General features: G+C 39.9%; 1 long non-coding RNA gene across 1 annotated transcript; it reads left to right on the top strand.

The window, feature by feature from the left end:
• The first annotated feature begins 2,221 nt into the window (after window positions 1–2,221).
• On the top strand, window positions 2,222–25,392 carry LOC118496326. The gene is made up of 4 exons (XR_004898890.1): window positions 2,222–2,399; window positions 16,195–16,204; window positions 22,446–22,447; window positions 25,380–25,392. It is a non-coding gene; the product is annotated as an uncharacterized LOC118496326 (long non-coding RNA).
• Window positions 25,393–26,160: the final 768 nt, after the last annotated feature.

Below are 26,160 nucleotides of genomic sequence, written 5' to 3'. Positions count from 1 at the left end.
ATGTACCATATACCCCTGCCAAAAAGGACTGCACCCCCATTTGCAGGATTGCAAAGGCTGACAAAGACAAACTTCTCAGGACTTTTAGTAGACCTCATACCATGCAAGTATAGCAAATTGGGTGACTGTCAGACTTTGCTGTCCTGAGTTTGGGGGGGGGGGCAGTCACTTTTCGGCAGGTCTCATAAAAAAAAAAAAAAAATAGCACTCACAATGTATGTAGTAGCCTACCAACACACTATTTATTGTTTATTTACAAAAAATGTCAAAAAACAAGTGAAACAATGAGAAATATCCAACAATGCAATGCAATAGTAACAACGTTCATAACAGGCAAGCAGACAGAAACCAAGAAACTCTGTAACATCAAAAACACTATATTTTACATTTATTATATATATATTTACATTTCTACATATTTACATGACTGTTGGTCTAGTTATTTACTTATTTCAGTAATTTTCACCTTTGTGTTGTCTTTGGGTCAAATTTGATCCGTTTTCAAAGTTTCTTTATCAGAAATACATGGAAATGCACGCACACACGCACACACGCACACACACACACACACACACACACACACACAAACACACACGCACACACAGAGACAGACATACTAAGTAAAAGTATATACATGTTGCAAGGATCCAGACACTTACAGTATTTATATTAAGCCTGTGACGCAAAATAGAGTCCTAATTTCCATGCAAAACGTCCCCAAAACCTCTAATGGAAGGCTGTGAGGTGGGAGGAAGTGAAGCCACATAAAGGGAATCACCCAGCGTCACAACTTTGGTTCCACTTGGGTTATTTTCCATTTGAACCATATAGCTAAACATCTGGCGTTCAACACCCTTGTCCTCCGCCGCCTCCTTCTCCTCCAATTAGCCTGCTCCCCCCCTTCACAATGTTACTACCAGCATCACTTCCACAGCGGTGCATGAGGTTCTCCTTCACCCCATCAGCATGACCTGCTTACTGAGTTTTTGCTGTTGGAGGGAAGTCTTAACCCAGTTCTGCTCTAAGTAGGTTTCGATCAATGCTGCTGTTGATGATTTTCAGATTGCAGTGGATAAGATACCGTGAAGATATTCTGATTTATATGTGTTTCTTAAAGAGTAACTTAATACCAGGCTGAAAAGTGTTTCACAGCCCTCTATGGTTGAAGGGTTCAGGTTTCAGAAACTGATTCAGATTCTCTTTTAAATTGTAGGAAAAATATAGTTTAGACTTTCTATCATTTCTAGATTATGGTGATATAATATACAGACATGCTGCTGCTTCCACTCTAATTTTTGCTCAACAATTTAACACAATTGATCTAGAATTAAAATTGTTGTTGATTCATTTTCAGCAAACTGACTAAACAAGTAATCAACACTTTGTTTCACCACCCTTATTTAACTTTAGTGTTCAGTTTCTACAGCTTTAAGTCAATGATTCATTTATTACAAATATTACTCAACCCTAACATGAAAATACAATGTGCCGAGAAAATACTTTTCTTCTCGTTTTACAAACTGGTTTTCGGCTTAAGGAGGGAAGTCTAAAATACTGTAACAGAAAGAGCATGGCACTGATTGGTTGATATCCAACATAGAACAGTTGGATGAAAACAAGACAAGAAAATGATGTGGTGCTCCAAATCCACTTCATACCATGGGGGAGTTCTTCCATATAGTGCTGGCAGAGTTCAGGTCAAATCACTGCTGACTCATTATCATCTCCTCATCATCTCATGTAAATAAAGAACAACTTTTAGACTTCAACTGCTTCTACTGCCAACCGTGCTCCCATTGAGGTTACCATGTTGTGTCGGCTTGAGTAGGTCAGCTGCTTACATAACCAACTATGGAAGACAGAGTGGCAATTCTTCCAGGGACCGGGGCCGTGCCCCTCCGCGGGGGCCCAGAACGGGCATTCTTATTTACATGACTGTTGGTCTAGTTATTTACTTATTTCAGTAATTTCACCTTTGTGTTGTCTTCGGGTCAAATTTAACCCGTTTTCAAAGTTTCTTTATCAGAAATACATGGAAATGCACGCGCACACACACACACACACACACACACACACAAACGCACACACACACAATCGCACACACTGGTGGTACCAGCGATGACATGAGTCACAGGATATCTGAAAATTTTACAAAAGCCTTTTTTTTTTATTTTGATTAGGACAATGCACATTAATCAACATTTCTGTAAATGCGCCAGTGTTAGCCAGTCGGCTAATTTTCAACTGTAATCCTAGTTGCATGCATTGTCTTTATGGTGGGAAGAAACCGGAGCACCCGGAGGAAACCCACGCAAGCACGGGGAGAACATGCAAAGGCCTGGGACGACCTGGGTTCGAACCCAGACCCTTCTTGCTGTGAGGCAGAAGTGCTAACCACAGTGTACATAGGCTTTCTCTCTTAACATTTTTTTAAAATCCTATACTGACAACAAAATAATTGGGCTACCCATGAAACTGTCTCATCCTGGTCATCCTCCACGTTACCACAGATGTGGCAGAGTTCACTGAGGTCATCTGACAAAATCAAAGAACCATAACAGCTCAGTTTTATGTTATTGTTATAGGACTTATATAATCGATTTAACTAAAATAAGTTATCAATGCAATACTCCAGCATGTCACCAACATACCGCTGTTTTCCAGTAGAGTGGTTGCAATGACTTTTCGTAGTGTTTTGTCGATGTTCCAAAAGAGATGCTCTGCCCTTTTAAAATGCATTCTGCAAACTAAATAAATGGTGTATTTGTGTTAATATAAAGCATCTATTAAAAAGGTTTAGTAAAATCACACAAGTTTACATAAACAGTGTTTTTTTTAAATCTCAAGAGAAATTAAACAATGACATTAAAGTGCACAACGATTCTTACACTTGTTCAGATGAACTTTGTAATTTGGTGGTATGCAACCATTTTAATTTTAAATCTCTGTACCAACCTTTAATGTGAATACTCCACAAGATGTCACATCTTTTTGCAGAGGGTGAGGGAGAGAGGTGCATGACCATTTTGAGATATTGAGGCCCCTGTTATGGTTTGTACATTTCTGTTGCCTTGTTTGTAGATTTTTGTATGTATAGTTCTGTTGTGTATATTTCTGTTTAGTTGTCTCCCTGTTTTTTCTGTAGGTTTCTGTTCCCTGTCTGGTAAATGTATCCTGTGTTGTGTAGTGTTGTCTGTATATATTTTGTTGTGTATTATTCTGTTCCTGGTTGTGCGTTCCCTGTTAGTTCTGTTTCCTGTTTTATTTTGATAGTCTGTTTTCTGTCTTGTCTTGTCTAGTTTTACTTTGTTTTCCCGCCTTGTCTGATTGTCCTGCCCCGGCCCTGATGTGTTTCACCTGTTGTCTCACCTGTTTCTGGTTTGCTCGTTTCCTAGTGTATTTAGCCTCTGTGTTTCCCCCTTGTCCTTTGTCAGAGTGTTTTGTGTCTTCGCCTGGCCAGTTTGTGTCCTCGTGCTGTGAGTTTGTGTTCCTCGTACCTCTTGTTTGTATTCAGTCAGTTTGTTTCAGCCTTGTGTTTTTTTGCATTTTTCCCTGGTGTTTTCCAGTCACTGTACTGCCGTTTTTTGTTGGAATAAATCCTCGTGTTCTACCCTCTGCCTGCCTGCCTGCCTCTCTCTGCGTTTGGGTCCTCTTTCCCCTGCTCACTACAACAGCCCCTTTGTCTCATGAATGCACTTAAAACAGAAATAAAGTACATCAATATATGTAAAGGATAAATTACAGCATGGTTTTACAGTGTGTTTGTTATACAAGTTACCTTGTCACACCTTGACAATGTTATGTCCTTTGCCTTTTCCCCAAGAGGATCAAGGAACAACGACCTCTTCTCTGATGGAAGCGTAACCTATTGTACAAAGGGGAAAAGTACACCTTGCTATTTTTACAATAATTAATAGGTTTTCACCCTTTTCATCCAGATGTTTGCAAAGTTTGTATACATGCTACGCTATAACATGAAAAGGCTCAACAGAAGGAATATTGAAATGCAGAAATAAAAGCACAATTTCTAACCATGACTCACCATCAACATCCAGTGGTTGTTCTTATTGACAATGCCAATGATTAATTTGAACATCCGTGGATCAAGCTAAAATTAGAAAACATGGGTAGAAAAGGTATATTTATACATCACTTGGAAGGACTAACTCAAAGATGCATAAATAAATACTTGAGTCTATATGTACTGTTTGATGTTTGAAATAATAAAAGCAGTCATGGCAAACGTGTCCACAGCAATTGCCTTTTCCTTTGTTCGCCCATTGTGCTCTTTGACCAGGAGCTCCTAGTAGGCATTAATAACCTGAGATGAAATGACATACAGTATCAAATAGGATCTGTATTCTGAATATATAACTGCATGAATTCCCTATGTAAACATCCTGTACCTCACTCTCTAACTGCATGTTTGGGGCTGTTTTTGCTATATCTGCATAAAACAGTTTGTAGGGCCCAACTTTGAAAAGAAGAATGTATGGATTCTTTCCTTTCCATGCATCCATCACACCTAGGAAAAATAACAAAATACATAAGCACAGCATATTGAATAGTTCAATATTCATCACATAATTTGCAATGAATAGATGTCATTACTTACGAGTATTTCTTTAATGCACATTCATTAAAGCTTTAGTGCGTAACTTTTTGATATTAATGAATGTCTGTTACATTCAAACCATTGCCAAATGAGCTACAAAGCAAATTAAGCCTATCAGCTCCACACAACTCTCTCTGTATTTCTCAGTATGACTATGTTCAGAAGATTGTGTCGTCCTGTGACTTTCCCGCGCAGCTACTTGAGTAAAGATAATGACACAGAAGGCTTGTATCATGTGGATGCGCCGACAGTGTTGTTGTCATTACTAAGAATTCCTCATGGGGGGGACAGAAACTACGCACTATAGCTTTAAATGTAGGTAAATAAAAGAAACAATGCTTCTTAGCTAATAGTACTGATATTGTAATAATGCCTTTCTATAAATTCACATTGACAAACTGTTTGATCAGGTGTCACTATTGTAGAGTGAAAGAAAGACATACATGTATCAGTGGTAGCTGATACAGTGTAGCTCAAGGTTGAAGCAAGAGTAGAGGTGGAAGCAGAGGTGGAGGCAGGGATGGTTGTGGAGTCAGAGGTGGAGGTTGAAGCAGGGGTGGAGGTGGAGGCAGGGATGGATGTGGAGGTTGAAGCAGGGGTGGGAGTGGAGGCAGGGATGGATGTGGAGTCAGAGGTGGAGGTTGAAGCAGGGGTGGGAGTGGAGGCAGGGATGAATGTGGAGTTAAAGGTGGAGGTTCTAGCAGGGGTGGGAATGGAGGCAGGGATGAATGTGGAGTCAGAGGTGGAGGTTGAAGCAGGGGTGGGAGTGGAGGCAGGGATGGATGTGGAGTCAGAGGTGGAGGTTGAAGAAGGGGTGGGAGTGGAGGCAGGGATGGATGAGATTGAGGTTACCCCTGTGGAGTTAAGGATCTTATGTGGTATTATTTCTTTTTCGTCAATGTATATTTCCAGGTGGTCGGTGTTGATTTTAGAAAAAACATGACCTACCTCACTTCCCAGATCAGCACTCTTGTCCTGTAGAGCTATGACTGTGAAAGGCCCCAAGAAGTCAGGCTCCAACTTTCCTCCCTTTCGTTGCTGGCTTCTCACATTCAACCGCCACACTTTGTCACCCACCTTGAAATTTGATACGGTGGACATTTTGTTTTTGATGTGGCTTGTGGCAATGGTGTGTCGAGCAGCCTGCAGGGCATCACTAATATCACCTCTGTAGGGCTGTCATTCTCCACAGCACTCTCCATGCTGCTGTTCACCTTTTAAAAATAATATTGTATACAATATCATAACGTATTACATATCAATACAAATTATTCAAAAAGTCAAAGCAATCACTTGGAACAAAAAATACCATGTATTCCTCAGGGACCTGGGACGGGTATCTGGCTTCCCTGCCAAACATCATATAGAATGGAGAAAATTTGGTGGTTGACTGTTTCTTGGTCCGTAGACCAAACATCACAGCATCTAGATGCTGGTCCCATGTGTCGGGCCTCTGCCCAACAAGTTTTCTCAGAGCTCTGAAATGTGATAGGAAAAGAATGTATTTTTAGTTGTACATACCTATCGATCTATCTATCTATCTATCTATCTATCTATCTATCTAATTTAATGCTGTATATATGTAAAGTTTGAATATATGGAATGAAAAAAGTAATATATATATATATATATTTGTTTTTAATTGTTATTATTTTTTATATATGTTGAATATGAATATATGTTGTAAAAGAGGCCCATAAATAATTAACTGCAGCTACTTATGCAGTCTGAGAAGATTTGTAATGCCGAGTGCATGACAACTTTCTGCCCTAATCCCTCTGGTATAGTGTAGAAATAACTTCAATAGTGGCTGTATTTCTTGATACAGGTTCACAACTCCCACCCATTTCGCTTACCTTTGTATGGTACCATTCATTTTCTCAACAAGACCATTGGTTTGAGGAGGATACGGCGCACAAAGGCTTCTTTTTATCCAAAGGATCTTGCAGACTTGAAGTGTTGATCTGAAATACATTTATCTCACTTTACAAACGATGAATTTTAAAGTGACTGATGGTATTTTATTTTGCCCCCACAAATTATTGTTTGTACATTGCAATTTGTTTTATTTTACCTGATTTACAAACTCCTTCCCCTGGTCTGTAAGGAACCTCTTGGGAGCCTCGAACTGGTAAAAAGAATTGAGGACACAGCAACCTCTTTGGCCGTTTTTGTTCTAAAAGGGTAAGCTTGTGCCCATTTGGTCAGGTAATCAATCATTACACAGATGTAACTGTATCCCTCTGTAGTCACAGTCAGCTTCCCTATCAGGTCCATGCCAACAAGCTCAAATGGATGTGTTACCTAAAAGACATATAGGTGACTGTCAGGTGAACATCAAGAACAAGGAGTAGGACATGACTGGACAACATCTGTTGACGCGAGTGAGATAAGTGGGATAAAATACAGCAAGGGGAAAGACAGAGGAAAAACCAAAAAGACACTAGACAGATGGGCACGAGGTGAATGAAAGGAAAAATATAGGATTTTTTTTCTTACAGTGATTGGTGTGTGATGCTTCTCCTCCTTTATTTGAACTCCACTGGCCTGGCAGTGCACACACTGGGCCACCTGAATGAAGAAGATTGAAATGTTTGTGTGTGCATGGTATGGGAGAGATAACATTATGTTTTTTTGTATTCTTATATATATACACACACACATAATAGCTTGTTAAAGCAGTTAAGTGTTTTTGTTAGTTAAGTCTTTTATTATTATTATTATTATTATTATTTATTATTAAGATTTAAAACATTTATGAATTACAGTAGACATAGATGTATTTAAATGTGAGAGCATACAGTGTGATTATAGCTGTAGAGGCCACCTTAAACATTTACCCATGTGTCAATGTCATCTGACATTCCAGGCCAGTAGAACTGTTTGCTGATGGCATCCCTGTTTTTTTTTGGCCACAGTGCGCCCCTGTGCTGCTGTCTTGAAAATCTTTAAAAATTGTGGCAGCCTCTGCAGGTCTACAAACCACCTCCATGGTGTTTTTTTTCTTCTTGTAGAAGAGTTTTCCGTCTTTGGAAAAAATAGTAGGCTGTATTATAAGGTGACCAGATTTCTGAGACAAAATCCGGGGACATTTTCAGCTCAGAAGTGTATATACCTCAAAAACCTTTGTAAACTTAAAACGGGGACACTGCCCCAGGGACGTCACTAGACCTAGAGCTGCTTGTGCTCCAACAAGCCCCCCTAGGGGGGTCCATGGGCATGCTCCCCTGTAAGAAAATTGTGTCTATTTTAACGTTTAAATGCATCAATCTGGTGCACTTTGAAAAAGAATTCAGAGGTTAGACTTGATTATTCTTATCTATGGATGGAAATATTTGTGCTGTAGCCTGAACTATTTTGCACTTCAGAATTTTAACCATGCACACACAGGTGGAATAGTTTTTTCTTCATATGTTTGCATTAATGTCACTAGGAAGCATACCAGTAGAAATATATATTCATATTTGTAAGTGGGATATATATAAGTAAGTGGGATTGTCTGGAATCTGGCAATATAATAACCATTATGGTGGGATACACTGGCTAAGCAATTTACAAAAAATATCTGTGCTGACATAAATAGTTTACATGAGATTAAATTATAAAGTTGGAGACCATGTAGAAAATTTGTTGCAATTTCAAAACCGGATTACTCAGGAACCGCTTGTTGTACTGATGCATGTGTTGAGTGAAGAGTTTATGAGATATTTCACAGAGTAATGGGTGTGCAGAGATTTGTGCAGAATGCAAATATTTACATTTCAATGTAATGTAAGTTCAATGTTAATTTTCTTGCAAACCATTTGTCACAGCAAGGGGGTTAACACTTTTGCATGAGCTATATCCGTGTCACATTCTCATAAAGGTTTGATCCTAGAATCGCCCCTGCTGCTACTTCATACTTGTACTCTATACAAGTCAAAAGGTGAAGCAACAGCAAGCCTTTGGAATGCTGACACTGGAAGGGATATATTTCCAGCCACTACAGTATGTCTCTGAAAACATTCAATGTTTTCTCCCGTGTCATCTGCTTTGATGACAGAAACGAGGCAGGGCCGAAAGGAGCGTGACATATTGGCAGCAATACGGGATGTATGGGAGTTTACGCTGTCCCCAAACAACGAAATATGGGTTCCCGTTGAATTTGAAACCTGATTCGCATACTACATCTCTTCACCTTTCTAGAGGTGCCCAACATGTCCATATCTACTGTGGAATTATAGAGAAAAGCCAGAAAAAAGCCAACTCAAATAAATCCAGATTTCGACAATTATGTTGCTAAACCTCCTGACTTTGCGCTGCCCCCAATCGGCCAAATATGGGTTCCCGTTAAAGTTGAAACGTGACTCGCATACTACAGCTCTCCACGTTTGTAGGGATGCCTAAAATGTCAATATCTACTGTGGAATTATGGAGAAAAGCCAGAAAATTCCAGAAAAAAGCCAACTCAGACAAATACAGATTTCGACAATTATGTTGCTAAACCTCCAGCCTTTGCTCTGTCACCAAACGGCCAAATATGGGTTCCCGTTGAATTTGAAACCTGATTCGCATACGTCAGCTATTCCCATTTGTAGGGATGCCCAACATGTCCATATCTACTGTGGAATTATGGAGAAAAGCCAGAAAATTCCAGAAAAAAGCCAACTCTGTCACGTGTAGAGAGAGACTGGTGGACCCAAATGCAGAGAGCAGGCAAGGAGTAATGAGCACGAGGATTTATTTAACACAAAAACAGAACAAACCAAAGGCGGTCCAAAAATGGAGCAGGCAGATTAAACTGAACAGGCTACGACGTGCTGACAGGAACAAACACCAGACACAAAACACGCAACATCAAACAATGATCCGACAAGAGACAGAAACAGAACAGGGACTAAATACACAGGTAACGAGGACTCATGAGGGACAGGTGACACAACAGGTGGAAATAATCAAAAAAGGCGGGAAACAAACAAAGACAGGAAGAAAGCTAGACAAGACAAGGGAGACAAGACAGACTACAAAATAAAACAGGAAACCAAGCAAAACAGAGAAACAAGACTACACAAATAAGACACACCACAAAATAACAAAACCCTGACAAACTCAAACAAATACAGATTTCGACAATTATGTTGCTAAACCTCCTGACTTTGCTCTGTCCCCAAACGGCCAAATATGGGTTCCCGTTGAATTTGAAACCTGATTCGCATACGTCAGCTATTCACGTTTGTAGGGATGCCCAACATGTCCATATCTACTGTGGAATTATGGAGAAAAACCAGAAAATTCCAGAAAAAAGCCAACTCAAACAAATACAGATTTCGACAATTATGTTGCTAAACCTCCTGACTTTGCTCTATCACCAAACGGCCAAATATGGGTTCCCGTTGAATTTGAAACCTGATTCACATACATAAGGTCTTCACGTTTGTAGTGATGCCCAACATGTCCAAATCTACTGTGGAATTATGGAGAAAAGCCAAAAAATTCCAGAAAAAAGCCATCTCAAACAAATACAGATTTCGACAATTATGTTGCTAAACCTCCAGCATTTGCTCTGTCCCCAAACGGCCAAATATGGGTTCCCGTTGAATTTGAAACTTGATTCGCATACGTCAGCTATTCACGTTTGTAGGGATGCCCAACATGTCCATATCTACTGTGGAATTATGGCGAAAAGCCAGAAAAAAGCCAACTCAGACAAATAAAGATTTCGACAATTATGTTGCTAAACCTCCTGACTTTGCTCTGTCCCCAAACGGCCAAATATGGGTTCCCATTGAATTTGAAACCTGATTCGCATACGTCAGCTATTCACGTTTGTAGGGATGCCCAACATGTCCATATCTACTGTAGAATTATGGAGAAAAGCCAGAAAAAAGCCAACTCAAACAAATCCAGATTTCGACAATTATGTTGCTAAACCTCCTGACTTTGCTCTGTCCCCAAACGGCCAAATATGGGTTCCGGTTGAATTTGAAACCTAATTCGCATATGTCAGCTATTCACGTTTGTAGGGATGCCCAACATGTCCATATCTACTGTGGAATTATAGAGAAAAGCCAGAAAATTCCAGAAAAAAGCCAACTCAGACAAATACAGATTTTGACAATTATGTTGCTAAACCTCCTGACTTTGCTCTGTCCCCAAACGGCCAAATATGGGTTCCCGTTGAATTTGAAACCTGATTCGCATACGTCAGCTATTCACGTTTGTAGGGATGCCCAACATGTCCATATCTACTGTGGAATTATGGAAAAAAGCCAGAAAAAAGCCAACTCAAACAAATCCAGATTTCGACAATTATGTTGCTAATCCTCCTGACTTTGCGCTGTCCCCAAACGGCCAAATATGGGTTCCCGTTGGATTTGCAACCTGATTCACATACGTAAGTTCTTCACATTTGAAGGGATGCCCAAGATGTCCATATCTACTGTGGAATTATGGAGAAAAGCCAGAAAATTCCAGAAAAAAGCCAACTCAAACAAATACAGATTTCGACAATTATGTTGCTAAACACCCTGACTTTGCGCTGTCCCCAAACTGCCAAATATGGGCTCCCGTTGAATTTGAAAACTGATTCGCATACGTCAGCTATTCACGTTTGTAGGGATGCCCAACATGTCCATATCTACTGTGGAATTATGGAGAAAAGCCAGAAAAAGCCAACTGAAACAAATCCAGATTTCGACAATTATGTTGCTAAACCCCCTGACTTTGCGCTGTCCCCAAACAGCCAAATATGGTTTCCCGTTGAATTGGAGAAATGGAGAAAAGGCAGAAAAGCCAGTTTATACAATTCCCGATTTTCGACAATTCTGTTGCTGAACCATCTGACTTTAAGCTGCCCCTAAACGGCCAAATATGGGTTCCCGTTGAATTTGAAACCTGATTCGCATACTACAGCTCCTCACGTTTCTAGCGATGCCCAACATGTCCATATGTACTGTGGAATTATATGTTAAGCCCCTCAAAAAGGCAATTAATTTGCCATAATAATAATAATAATAATAATAATTAAAGCTGCAAGCAGCGATGAACGGGCCCTCGCCGTCTTGCAGTCAGGGGTACTGGTAGACGCAACATCATATGTAGACCACACATTCTAAGTTTCATGTATATCGGAATATCTTTTGCCAAGATACAACACGTTTTAACAGCCACCTACAGGAAATTGTTCCTCCATAACTTGCACATTGTTTTAGCTATCAAAATTCTTTTGATAACTTTTTGTCATGAGGGTCCTCCGAGTCTACGTGTACATCTTTTTGCAGATGGGACTGACGCTCTAGGAGGAGTTCAAAAAAGTAGGTTTCGCTCAAAGCGAATTTGCTAATTAATAAAAAAAAATGAAAACAGCGCCATCTAAAGGCCTATTGACGCCATATTTGGCATACAGCCTAATTGGCACACGAGGAACAACTGTTTTAAGTGTTGTGTCAATCGGAATAGCCGTGTGCAAGATACAACCGTTCCTGTTTCGACACCCACCTACAGGAAGTTGGTCCTCTGTAACTTGCGCATTGTTTTAGCTATTAAAATTCTTTTGATAACTTTTTGTCACGAGGGTCCTCAGAGTCTATATGCCAGTTTTCTTGCCAATCGGACCCACGCCCCAGTAGTAGTTAGACAGAGTAGGTTTCCCATATATCAATATTTTGCTAATTAAATAAAAAATAATTAAAACAGCGCCATCTAATGGCCGATTGACACCAAGTTTGGCACAGATGCTAAACCGGCCATGACGAACAACCTTGTCAAGTGTCTGGGCAATCGGAATAATTGTTGTCAAGATAACGCAACTTCCTGTTTAGACAGGAAGTTGCTATAACTTGCACATTTTTTCAACTATCCAATTCTCTGGATAACTTTTCATCATGAGGGTCAACAGATACTACCTGCAAAGATTCAAGAAGATTGAAATCACAACCTAGGATGAGTTCGAAAGAATGTAAAACACATGAAAAATGCATAATTAAAAAAGGCCGCCTTCCGGTTGGGCGGAGCTAATGAAGGTAAATGGGAAATATGTCTGCAATGATTAGAGCAATATGGGTAATACATCTGGTGAAGATCGGAGCAACTATGTACAAGTTAAGGCCTTCCAGGCATTTGGGGGCGCTATGGAGCTCACTTACAGGTTTGGGCCAAATCGGTCTACAGTCTAGCAAAGCTCCAAGGTGTTTATGGGGGCGCCAATTTTCGTGAGTTTTCGTAAATATTGAGGCCATCAAAAATGTGCCCAATGGCTAAAACCAATTAGGGTCCCATAGGCCACGCCCACTTTGACCAATCAGTACCTTACTGTAGGGGTGGCCTCATGAGTGGCCCTAAAAGGTACCCTTAACATTTTGTAAAAATCAGATGAGCCGTTCATGAGCTATAAACTTTATGTACTTGTAGCACCCCCTAGTGGCCAATTTTCGTAAAATATGTGGGGCATCTCCAGAGGGTCATTGCAAACAAGAATCTTAAGTTTAGCGTTGATAGCAATAATTTTGGTCGAGATATGGCAAAGTTGGTGTTTTCATACTTAGCTACACAAATTTGTTTGTGCGTAATATGTGCAATTTTTATCCTATAAAAATTCTTTGGATAACTTTTTGTCAGGTCCGTCTGGAGATGCTACCTGCCAAGTTTCGTGCAGATCGGTCGCACGGTCTAGGAGGAGTTCGGCAAAGTAGGTTTTCGATAAATCGCGATTTTTCACGCATAAAAGTCATAAAAGGTTTTTGAATGTGCGATGTACGGCTTGGGAGTTATAGGGCCAAACACATTTTTTCTGCAATAGCGCCACCTAGTGGTGCATATGAGTAATTATTTTGAATCATTGCAATTTCCACCAGTTGTGCAAATGTTTGAGTTTTCGTGCATTCTAACCCCCTCAAAAATGCGACGAAGGACTGAAAAATAATCTGATGAAAAACAATAGGTTGGGGCCTTGGGATGCAGTGCTCAGGCCCTAATTAAAGCTGCAAGCAGCGATGGACGGGCCCTCTCGCCTCTGCACGCGTCAGGGTTACTGGCGGACGCCGCTCCTTGCGACCGTGCATTTGCAGGACCCTCAGACGCAACAAATTGTCAACAATGAAAAGGGAACTCCCTGCTGAGTTAAACGATACCTCACACAAGTCTGTACGTCATACAGTTCATTAGCTGTGAAAAGGGGCATGGCTAAAGCATAGGGGGCGAGTCAAATCATCATCAATTAAAAAGGAACTCTCTGCTGAGTTCAATGATACCTCACACAAGGGTCTACATCAAACGGGTCATTAGTTATAAAAGGGGGCGTGGCTAAATCTTAGGGGGCGGGTCAAGATGGCACAGACCAAATTTGAAGTTGAACGGATGAAATCTCTAGGAGGAGTTTGTTAAAGTACGACGTGTAAATGGCCAAAATCGCACTAATTTCGAACTTTGAAATCAAAATGGCGGACTTCCTGTTGGGTTTAGGGTATGGCTCTAATGACGTTTTTTATACGTCTTTACATGCTACATGTGTACCAAGTTTCGTGAGTCTACGATAAACGCACTGCAGAGGCAGAAGTTTTGTAGGGGGCGCTAGCGAGCCATTTTTGTGCGCCTATTCCCGAAACCCTTAAAATACGTACATTTTCACCAGACTTGATGCGCCCGCCAATTTTGTTGAGTTTTTGAATATGTTAAGCCCCTCAAAAAGCCAATTCATTTGCAGAAAATAATAAGTTTCAATAGGGCCTTGGCCGCTGTCGGCTGTCAATATAAATGACAACAGTCATACGTCCATTAACAATTCCATCTATTGATGCATATAGTTCATAACATACACAACACAAGATAAAAAAATAAAAAAAAAGTTAGCAAAAAGCTCTCATATATAGGTATGTTTTTAGGTATTTTTTAAAAATATTCACTGATGAATATGGCAGTTGTCTATATATATCCAGCCCCTTCCGCGGAAAAAAAGTCAACATGTGAATCCATTGTGCCAATTATGTGGTGTGTTGTGAATACATCGTGCCAATCATCTGTTCTCGCCGCTGGAGCAAGGTTGGTGTCGTGAAGCGTTGTGCACGCTAATTTCTGCTGAAATAGCGACAGCCAATAAGGGAAATGACTATTGAATAAAGTCTACATCATAACACATATAAATATATATTTAAGTTCTTGTAAATCAGCTTATGACAGAAATAAACTGTTTTACTACACAGAAGTTAACATGGGGGTGGAGGAATAGTTTTCTCCAATAAACACAAAATAAACTAACTTATAGTTACCTTATTTATCAGAACAATATAACCATACACTATATTAACTCAAGATTATCTGTTGGTGGTTGATCTCAAGTTTATTTAAAGGGGTGATAGAATGATTATATAGGGTATTTCTGGGAATTACATTTCCTTAAGGTGCTTTTCTGTGGGCCATTAACTACCCTGTGAATATGGCCCTATTTTGAACAAGAGTATTTCTTCCAAATATGGTATGCGCAAGAATATTTAGATGAGCTGCGCGCTGATTGGTTGAGGAACCCCATACACATACATTGGAGACGAGACAGCAGGTCTCATATTTCAGACACTGCAACGTTATACATTGTTTGTCTGCTATCTTGTTATTAAATTCCCTTCTGAGACTTTTTTATGTGAGAAATCAACTATACAAAGCTCAAATATGGGCCGTTTTATGAAAATTGATGGCGTATTGCAAATTTGGTAAGACATGTTTGACTTCAGGACCTCCAGACAGTCTGCCGAGAAAGCGGGAGCCTGCTGGGCTCCATACCCAGGGGAAAGTCACCATTTCTAGGTTACTGGACTACCGGGGCTCCGCAGCCGGCATAACTATCGTATATTTACAGTTTGAATTTCGTCACAGCATGTATCACAGCTACCCTAAGGTCTTAACAAAGATTAGCTAACACTTCGATTTCAATTAATGCATTTTTGTGAATGTTAGAGGTCTTGTTAGGAGGAGGCAAGCTAGCTCTCATTGATTGAGCTCCATCCAGCTCACTTGCGGAACAGAAGGCGTTTATTTCCCCGATTGTTTGTTTAAATAACTCAACACACATATCCATTATAAGATTAACCGGAACCTGTGGTAAGAGATTGCGGGCGTAACAAGCACGCTGACCGTGCTCTCACTCACACACACCGGCCATTTAACAGGAAAAGGGGAGGGAGAGAAGCGAGCTGCAGGCCCTGGAGCTCTGTCAGAGCAGCGGCATTTGGTAGTCCAGTTACCCAGAAACGGTGACTTTGCGCGGGTATCGAGCACCGCGGGCTGCCGGCCGTGACGGAGCTCCATGTAGCTCACAGCGGGCCGAGGTCTGTGAAGGACAGGCCGGGTGGCGAGGCAGTAACCCAGGCAGCACCGGCTGCTGAATTCCGACACACAGTCAGACAAAATTTGCAATTAGCCATCAATTTTTGTAAAACGGCCCATATTTGACCTCTACATAGTTGATTTCTCGCATAAAAAAGTCTCAGAAGTGAATTTAGTGATAAAATAGCAGATGAACAATGTATACAATTTCTGAGATCTGCGCGACCTATTCAGGTAATGTAAATGTTGGGGTGTGACAAAGATAGAGACTAGAGCCAAATGAGGAGGAGCCACCGAGTTGAGATTTGCCCGTTTTCAGAGGCAGTTTCAAATTGTGAGATTTGCAGAGGAAAGAGGTGTCAATGGGATTTTGAGGTTAAATGTATGTCCTATTTACCCACCAAACTGTCGTTATTCAACTATGACAAGGTAAAATCGGTTTTGCATTCTATCACCCCTTTAAAAGGGATTGTCAAAACATCTCCTAACCTCGTTTAAAAACTGTATGAAACTAACCGCAAGTGTTTAAAACATACTTTAAATAATGTTTTGAATTGGTTATATAAATTAAAGCTGTTTAAAGACAAAAGTGCTTCACAGGGACAGAAAACATAACATAGTCTATATCCACGACGTTCCACTTCCGGGATTGCTCCGGTGCAGCTGGATGTCCCTCATTTGGGCCAGATGTCCGTCACCTTCCTCTTCCTTTGTGTTGGCGTTGTAAACTCTGGGGGGTTTATGAGGACGATGGTTAACTGCTCCTCAGATCTCTGCAGGGTTAGGGTTCCAGCAGGTGGAAATCATTGTCTTAAACCACTGAGCTATCTGACTTGACAAATCAGTCTATGTTTGTGACATGTTTGTCTTTTTCTCACACAACATATAAGGTTTGAACACAAAACGTTCAGTCTCCCAATCACTCTCAAATCACCCTGAGCTATCTGACTTAGTACCGTATTTAAAAAAAGTCATAGTTAAGTATGTTGAAAAAAAGACGTAGTATAGTATGTCGTAAAAGTAACAAAAAAGCAGTACGTTGAAAAGTCTGTACATGCCATAAAATGCATATAAAACACTAAATTAAAAAAATTAAATACAAATTTATTTTTTCTGTGATTATATTCCTGTATTTACTTCATTTTGCTCTGGTAGCAGGAAGGTTTGAACCCAACACAGGTACCTTCTTTGTTTTGGGTTTTAGAAGTTTTAATTCACTATATATTATATTACATGTTTATAATGACTCAAACTTTCCTCTCAATATCAATATATTTATGCACCATTCATCTAAATAAAAGTTAATATCTAAATCATAATGTCGACTCCAACATTAACGGAGGACTCTGAAGAAGCTTTCAGGCTTCCTTCCTCTCCTGCATTCAAGTAGCTTTTAATAAGTTATCATGATAACTTTTTGTGTGCAGGAACCATTGCACCAGGGTTTATGGATCTTCCACTTAATCTTCTCAAAGAGCTGCAACTAGAACATTTATTTTCATCATGTATTAATGTGTGGATTATTGTCTGGATGAATGCATGTGGATCAGTGTTTCCCAAAGCCCAAGGTGACGTCCTCAAATGTCTTGTTTTGTCCACAACTCAAAGACATTCAGTTTACTGTCACAGAGGAGAGAAGAAACTAGAAAATATTCACATTTAACAGGCAGACATTACACAGGTTTCACTGTTTTCAATGAAAAAATTACTTAGATGCAAAGTGTTTTAATTCAGATGGTTCTCAGCCTATTTTAATATTATTTATTAGTTATTTCTGTGTGATTTAGTGTGCCTGTGGTTAGTTTGGTGGGTTATGTCAGCCTCCATCTCCACCTCTCTGTCTCTGTCCCAGTGATTACTAAATGTTAAAGCTCCGAGTGATGGCTGATGTTTGCAAATTAATTCCTCTGCTGTTAACTTGGAAGAGGGAAAACGTCCTAAAAGATTAAAGAGGTTTAGCTGACGAGGAGGGGCATTTGTCACCAGAATAAATAGATCGACAGAGAGATCTCTCTGTCACAGTGTCTTATTTGAAGAAACTCCAACACAACACAGAAGTTTGTCACGATGAGAATAATTAACTGTTTGCTATATTTCCAGTACTAACCCTTCATAAAGGAGACACCTGAAACCAAACCAGGAGCCTCTACAGCCCAAACCTTAGGACTGTGGGGCTGTTGAAGAAGAAAACCATCCCCTTTAAGAAACACAGGCCTTTTGGAGATGGAACAGCAAAACTGCTTTACAAATCATAATCAAAATGGGATGTTGAATCATTGAAATCGTTCTGTTCTCTTGTAAAATAGTCCCATTTTTAAAGGCTATAGAAAGTGAACCTGCTTTCCTGCGATGCGACCACTAGATGTCACTGTTCACCAAGGATAACGCACCGTTGTGTTCAAGCTAACTGACTGCAGGACGGTTCTCTCTTTAGGTCTCCTCACATGCAAACTTCAAACAGTTTCAATGGAATCACAAGTTGACAAGAATCCTGGGATCAAAATCTTCTGTGAAACTAAATGAGACACTTGACAATGAGTCACATGTGTTGTTTATTTTAAAAGTACTCTTAACAGAGTTTGGAGCAAACTGGAGTTCACTTGGACATCCAGATGTTGGGTTAGGGTTAGAGTGGGTCTGTCACAGTATGTTCTAAAACAAAGTGACAAAAACCCCCCCAAAAGGAGACAAAAATGTTGAAAAAATGTTAAAAAAAAAATAAAAAAAATAAAAAAGAGGCCAGAAATATTCACTGAAACAAGATGAGACACTTTGACGTGTGTTGTGTATTTTAAGCATATACTCTTAACAGAGTTTTGTAGATCAACTGTAATATTATCATGCAGGAGAGTGGAGAGGGAAACACTGCCACTGCATGAACAACGGTAACGTTCGCTAGAAGTGTCATGGTATCTTGATTTTGCTTTAATATGGCTAAACAAGTTGCACTCACTCATTTTTGCTGAGGCTCAGCACACAGAAAGTGGACATAGTACTGGGAGTGAATGTCTGCGGCTGGGTGTGTGTGTAAACTCTGTGTGTGGGTCAGAAGCAGAAGCTCTGGCAGCTTTCTGTCGGTTTAAACCAGTCCAGAAGAAAACGAACAAACGGAGGCGAATTTATGTTTTCCAAGGAGGGCGAAGCCATGTGTCTCCCTACCCTGCCTCTGATTGGCTTACTCTGGTATTCTCACCCGAACTTTAACCAATCTCCTTCCTCGTGCCTAAACCTAACCAATCCAACAAACGAAGGCAGCGGGTACCAGCCAATCAGAGGTGTATAAGGGCGGGACATTCCTTCGCCATCCTAGAAACGCAAATTCGCCAATATCGGCGCACTTTATGGTCCTCTTCTGCTCAAATGCGTCCAATGTTTAACATAAAGAAACACATTTCTACAGGCACAACAAAACAATAATGTTTTGGTTAAGGTCAAAACTATGACCTAGTATGTTGAAAATAGTAGATAGTTTGTTGATATGTTGGCTTATTTAGCCTAGTCAAAAATATGAGATAGTTAATCATAATTGGAAGTTGAACGAGCAGTATCTTGAACAACGAAAATGATAATCCATCTATAATGAATTCCCTTTTTCTCTTTTAAGCCCTGCGAAAAATGTTTCATCAGGCAACTCAAGACTGCTGCTCTAGTATAATTTCCTGGATTTGGGAACTATGTGCATGATTCGGGACAACTGCCTAGATTCAGGCCCACCTCGACCTAATCCAGGCCCACCCATCTGTCACGTTCTGCATATTTTTGTATCTTTTAGCTAAAGGTTTGTTACCTACCGTCAATACAAAGATGACTGTGTCTCTGAGACATTCTCCAGACTTTTCTTTCTGACTCATAATATGGCAGAAGATTTTATTCATGAAGAATTTCATGAATAAATGAAGAAATTCAATGAATCCCATATTCTATAATCTTCAACTCAAAGTAAACTGTTTACTAAACGGCAGCCAGCCCCATCATCTACCATGGTCAACACTACTATGTCTGCTTTTATTGTTGTAAACAGTGCTGGAAGAAGTATTCAGATCCTGTACTGCAGTACAAGTACTAATGCCACACTGTAAATATACTCTGTTACAGTAAAAGTATTAATACCACATTGTAAAAATACTTTGTTACAGTAAAAGTCCTGCATTGAAAATGTTACTTCAGTAAAAGTGTGTATCACCAGAAAAATTTAGTTAAAGTATAAAAATCCTCCCATTTTAGAAAGTGTAAATGATCCAAACCATTGTGTGTTTAATGGTCTAATCATTTCAGATTAACTTGTAGGCCGTTATATTGTTGGCTAGTTTCATTTATAATAAAACATCAGATTATAGAAACTACATGTGTTTTGTGTGCAGAAATCTTAATGTGTAAAGTACTAGTAACTAAAGCTGTCAGATAAATGTGGTGGAGTAAAAAGTACATTGTTTCTCTCTGAAATGTAACGGAGTAGAAGTAGAAAGTGGCATAAAAAGAAAAGACTCAAGTTAAGTACAAGTAGCTCAACATTTGGACTGTACAGTAAAGGAGTAAATTGACTTGGGTAAGCCATAAAACTATGAGATTAAAACATACAGTAACTTTTATGTGATAGTCACTGCTAAACAAAAATCAAATCGCTCTGCAAATTCATGAGCGAACAGAAATCCCAGAAAAAAACGTTTAGCGCGCTGAAACACTGCAGTATGATCTGGACATGACATTAATAAACAGCATGTGAGGTTATGGACAGGCATATTAAATGTTTTTGTGATTGTCTGTGTGTCAGGGTAAACACTGACAAATCATGGACAATAAAATTGGACAAATGTCTCCACTTTACCAACAGTTTGTGTGTTTTGGGTTTAGTTTCTCCTCATAATGTTTTTAAAAATATTTATAATTTAAATCTGGACTGAAACGATTTTTTTTTTTATTTTTGGCTTTATAATGGTTACATTACTTGGTTTTAATCTGTAACTAACTTTATTTTTATTGTCTTTTAAAACATTATTAGGCCCCAAGCGCCGACAGTGGCGAAGGCCCTATTGAAACTGAAGGAATTATTAGGGCCCGAGCACCGACAGCAGCGAAGGCCCCGTTGAAACTGAAGGAATTCTTCCTCCGGAAAATAAATTTTAAGGGTTTCAGGAATAGGTGCAATTAAAATGGCTCGCTAGCAACCCCTACAAAGTTAAAACTATTCAGAACCCTGCAGTACGTTTAACGTAGACTAACGAAACTTGGTACACATATGGATCATGTCAAGACGTACGAATAAGCTCATTGGAGCCATACCCTGAACCCAACAGGACGTCCGCCATTTTGAATTGAATGTTCGAAATTAGTGCGATTTTGGCCATTTCCATTTTACTTGTGATACTGATGTGATACTGATACTCCTATACTCCTATACTTTAACCACGTCCACTTACTCAGGCCACGCCCCCTTTCATAACATTTGAACCGTTTATGGTACAGTCTTGTGTGAGGTGTCATTGAACTCAGCAGAGAGTTCCTTCTTCATTGGTGATGGTTTGGCCTGCCCCCTATGCTTAAACCACGCCCCCTTCCGTAACATTTGAACCGTTTAAGGTAGACCCTTGTGTTAGGTATCATTGAACTCAGCAGAGAGTTCCTTATTCATTTGTGAAGGTTTGGCCCACCCCCCTATGCTTAAGCTATGCCCCCTTTCATAACTGGTGACCCGTTTAAGGTAGTCTTATATGAGGTATCAATGAACTCAGCAGAGACTTCTTTTTTTATTGGTAAAAGTTTGCCCCAATCCCTATGCTTTGGCCGCGCCCCCTTTCAAGATTCAAGATTCAAGATTCAATACTTTATTGCCATACATCTCGGTGCAAGTTGCTAGGAATTTGCTTCAGTGCGCTCATGACAGGACATCAACAAAATACAACAAAAACATAGAGCTAATATATACACATATGGTATCCCAAACGGGATCACACTTGACACAGGCAGATAAAAAAGCTCACAGCTAATGTAGTATATGACCATTCTATAACTTTCTATAAACTTTGCTTAAAGGTTTGTTATAAGGGAGTCCTATGAACTTTACTCTACATTTACTGAGTAGGGGTCCCCCCAAGACAGAAGAGACCTTTTTTGGAGTTGTGCCAGATAACAGGCATCGATTGGTCAGTTATCCATCCAATGGTATATTCACACATATCACGTCCTATGTTGATACAATGCATAGGATATATACGTTGTTCACACAAAGAAAAGTCAGAACGACTTTTGGAAGAATTTGGGTTGGTCGTTCTCCAAGCTCTCTGCAGGAGTTTGTAAAATTGATGCTGAATCTTTGCTTGTAATAAACCTTTTTATAATCAAGAACAGTGTCGGCGGATTCCTCTTCATACAGCATCACAGCATTACTATTTAAGACACCACACTAATGAACTGTGTAGGAGCCATTCTTTAACCATTTATTTTGTTTAATAATTTATTACAATAATGTTTGCCCTATTCTTCTCAAGTTGTGCCCTCTACAGGTCAAAAGGCATTAAATAGGAAGGTGACGGGGGTGGAGGCGTGGCTGACTGGGAGCACACAGCTTTTTGACCTTGCTACGCAAACTGCTGCATGAACTGCTGCTCCTTTAGTTTAAAATCATCCAGTCTGCCTTATAATTGATTTACCAGATAAAGGATCTGTACTATTTATTGTGTTGGAATAAAAGACCATCTATTTTTTCAACTTTACTCTCCTGGATATTTTTTGGTTTATTGGAACAAACAAGCGTCAAAGATCCCCCCAGTCAACACCAAGATGACAAAGAACAAACTCAGGACAAAATAGTCACTACATTAGTCAAAAAGCTCGCTTTTGGATTTTGGAAAACCTTGTGGATTACTTGGATTGGAGTTCCGAAACCGCACAGGGAACAGGCCGCAAAGGAACAAAGGAAAGCTGACGCCGCATGCACACAAGATGCCGAAGATGCAGTAAGCCACTGCTACTTTAAGTTGTTAAATCACAAGGAACTGAGGTTTAATGAACCAAATATTGGATGAATTCGTTAGATGGAAATCTCATTTGAATTTTTGACTGTTTTTGAATCAAATTCGGACAGACATTAAGATACTAAACGGAAAGTTTGTGAAGCGTTGCTTGTCAATATATGCACGCACATTTTTGGATTTAAAGCGACAATGAAAAGGGGGTAGCCTGGTGAATTGTGCATTGGATTTCTTTGGACACTATGCCTGATCAAGCAGAAACGTGTTTGCAAACTGATATAGAGGAAAACCTTCCAGATATGGAAGATGTTTTCGAAACTGAGGGTGTTTTGCGTAATGCCAGAAAGATAAAGCTTGGGCTGCTTACGCGCAAAATGAACGTTATCAAAGACAGGATGATGAAGGAGGAATCAAATGTTAAAGAAGTGATCGAAAATATGGATAAGTATGGAGATTTGTTGAACGATTTTGAAGCTAGACATAAGGACTACCAGAACGTATTGAGTGAGAAGGATCGTGAATTTGATAATGACTTGTGGTATAAACCTAAGAGAGAAATTAACAGAACATTCGTTGAGGAAGTGGACGATTGGCTATATACACATGGAAAGAAAGAGGAAGAATGCAAAAAAGGCCCAGACGACAGTGTTTCTGTAACTCTCGCTAAGAAAGCAGAGGATGCGGGATCAAAGATCTCCATAACCTCCTCCGCTTTAGGACTTGCGGCAGCAGAAAAGGCTGCGCTAGAAATTCAATTAACGGCTGTTAAAGAAAAACACAACATAGAGAGTGAGGAGGCACAATTGGCTAAACGACAGGAAACGTTGAGGAAGCAAAAACAAATGTTAACCCTCAGAACTGAATTGCATGCTGCTACTGCCAAATTCAATATATTGAGTAAAAGTAAAAGCAATGTCTCAGTGAGAGATGGAATGAATGAGTACTTAGAAAAATCACTCAAATTACAAACGACAAAAGAACTCATTGGAAAGGAGTGTGAACCAAAGTTGGAAAATGTTCATACCCAAGGAATTCAAGATGCAAGTGTCAGACTTAAAACTCATGCCCTCCTGCCTCAACCAGTGCAACTTCATGCCGAAAAAGAGCCCTATTTTCTACTGTCAGTGCGGTCGTCCGTCTGGCCACAGCAGTCTCCGTACATGTCCTCTGACCAACCAATGCAGCTGCGCCCATCTCATTCACAACCCCTTAGTCAGACTTATGAGCCCCCACAACCCCGTGTGACCTCTCACCAAGCAGAGCCCTCTCGAACCTATCAGCAAACTCAAGGGCCTCCATCACGGCCTCAGTCAAGACAGCCTGCAGGTGACACACCCATTGCTCCTCTTGAACCTCCTATTGGGATCCAACAAGATACTGCTCAGCTATACAACATTCTACAGAGGCAAAATGACATCACAGCTTCATTGATAAAGCAACAGGACAAGTAATTTTTGCCACGAAAGGAGATAAAGGTATTTAATAATGATCCAATTGAGTACAGATCATTTATTACTTCATTTGAGCACATTATTGAGAGCAGAATTGAGCATGCAAAGGATAAACTGTACTATCTAGAGCAATACACGTCCGGTCAGTCTAGAGAGCTGGTATAAACTTGTCTTTTCTTAGATCCAGAGAGAGGCTTTGTAAAGGCCAAAGAATTGCTCCAGGAGCACTTTGGAAATGAGTACCAAATATCCAGTGCATACATTAATAAGGCATTGTCATGGAACCCCATTAGAGCTGAAGATTCCCAAAATCTGAAATCCTATACTCTGTATCTCAGAAGTTGTTTGAATGCCATAAGTGAATTTGCATATATGGATGAATTAAATATGGCTTCTAATCTGAAATTATTGGTCAGCAAATTTCCTTTCAAATTAAGAGAGAGATGGCAAGTTGAAGTGTGCCAATTTCAAGAAACGACCGATCACAGAGCCACATTCAGAACCTTAGTTGAATTCATTGAAAGGCAAGTCAAAATCTTGATGGATCCTGTCTTTGGTGATATACAAGATACTTCACCAAGAGCACGAATTGTAAGGCCCGCACAATCAAGATCTGTGAAACCCAAATTCACTGACAAAAGCTTCACAAGCAATGCAACAACCATTGATGTCAGTCCTACTTCTCTCAAACAGATGAATAGTGTTTCAACAATCCAACATAGGTCATTCTGTCTGTTTTCCTCAGGAGAACATCTACTGGGAAGCTGTTCTTGGTTTAAAAGGAAATGTCACACTGACAAAATCTCATTTTTGAAAGAAAGAGGGATTTGCTTTGCATGTCTTGTTACAGGCCATATGAGCAAGGACTGCACCCAGCATCATTCATGTGTTATTTGCAAGAGGCCACATCCTACAGTACTGCACATAGGAAAAGTGGAGCAGAACAAATGAGCAGAAACACTAAGAGAAGTGGCCAATGAGGAACCAAAAAAGGTAAACACAGGACAGGTCTCTCTTAAAGCATGCAGTCATACTGGGGCCTGTGAAGAACAGTGTCTAATGTCCATTGTGCCTGTGAAGGTAAAATTAAAAAAGGCAACACAGTAATACAGACCTATGCATTTCTTGACCCCAGCAGTACTGCCACATTTTGTACAGATAAATTAATGCACCAACTAAATGTACAAGGGAAAAGAACCAACATCCTGTTGCGCACAATGGGCCAGGAGAGAATTGTGTCTACCAATATCATCACTGGACTTGAAGTAAGTGGACTTCACAACAATGTGTTCATAATGCTGCCAGAGGCATACACACAAGCAAAGATACCTGTATCAGAGAGTATCATACCCAACCAGAGAACTCTGTCAAAGTGGCCTTACCTTAAAGGGGTGATAGAATGATTATATTTTATATTTTTTATATATCTATTTTACACTGTTCCTTAAGGTCTCCTAATAGGGTATGTAACTTTGGTTGGGCTGAAAATTGCCCGAATACTATTTTATTAGGCCCTTAACTACCCTGTGAATATGGCTCTATTTGGAACAAGAGCTTTTCTTCCAAATATGGTATGCTCATTAATATTTAGATGAGCTGCGCGCTGATTGGTTTGAGCGAACCCCATAGAAACACATTGGAGACGAAACAGCAGGTCTCATATTTCAGACACTGCAAAGTTATACATTGTTTGTCGGGCTATTTTGTTATTAAATTCACTTCTGAGACTTTTTTAAGCGAGAAATCAACTATATAAAGCTCAAATATGGGCCGTTTTACGAAAATTGATGGCTAATTGCAAATTGTATGTATGTGTGGCTAGTTACCTTCACTT

Source organism: Sander lucioperca, chromosome 11 (genome assembly GCF_008315115.2).
Source record: "Sander lucioperca isolate FBNREF2018 chromosome 11, SLUC_FBN_1.2, whole genome shotgun sequence".
Classification (NCBI taxonomy): Eukaryota; Metazoa; Chordata; class Actinopteri; order Perciformes; family Percidae; genus Sander; species Sander lucioperca.
This window is presented reverse-complemented; position numbering and strand designations above follow the sequence as displayed.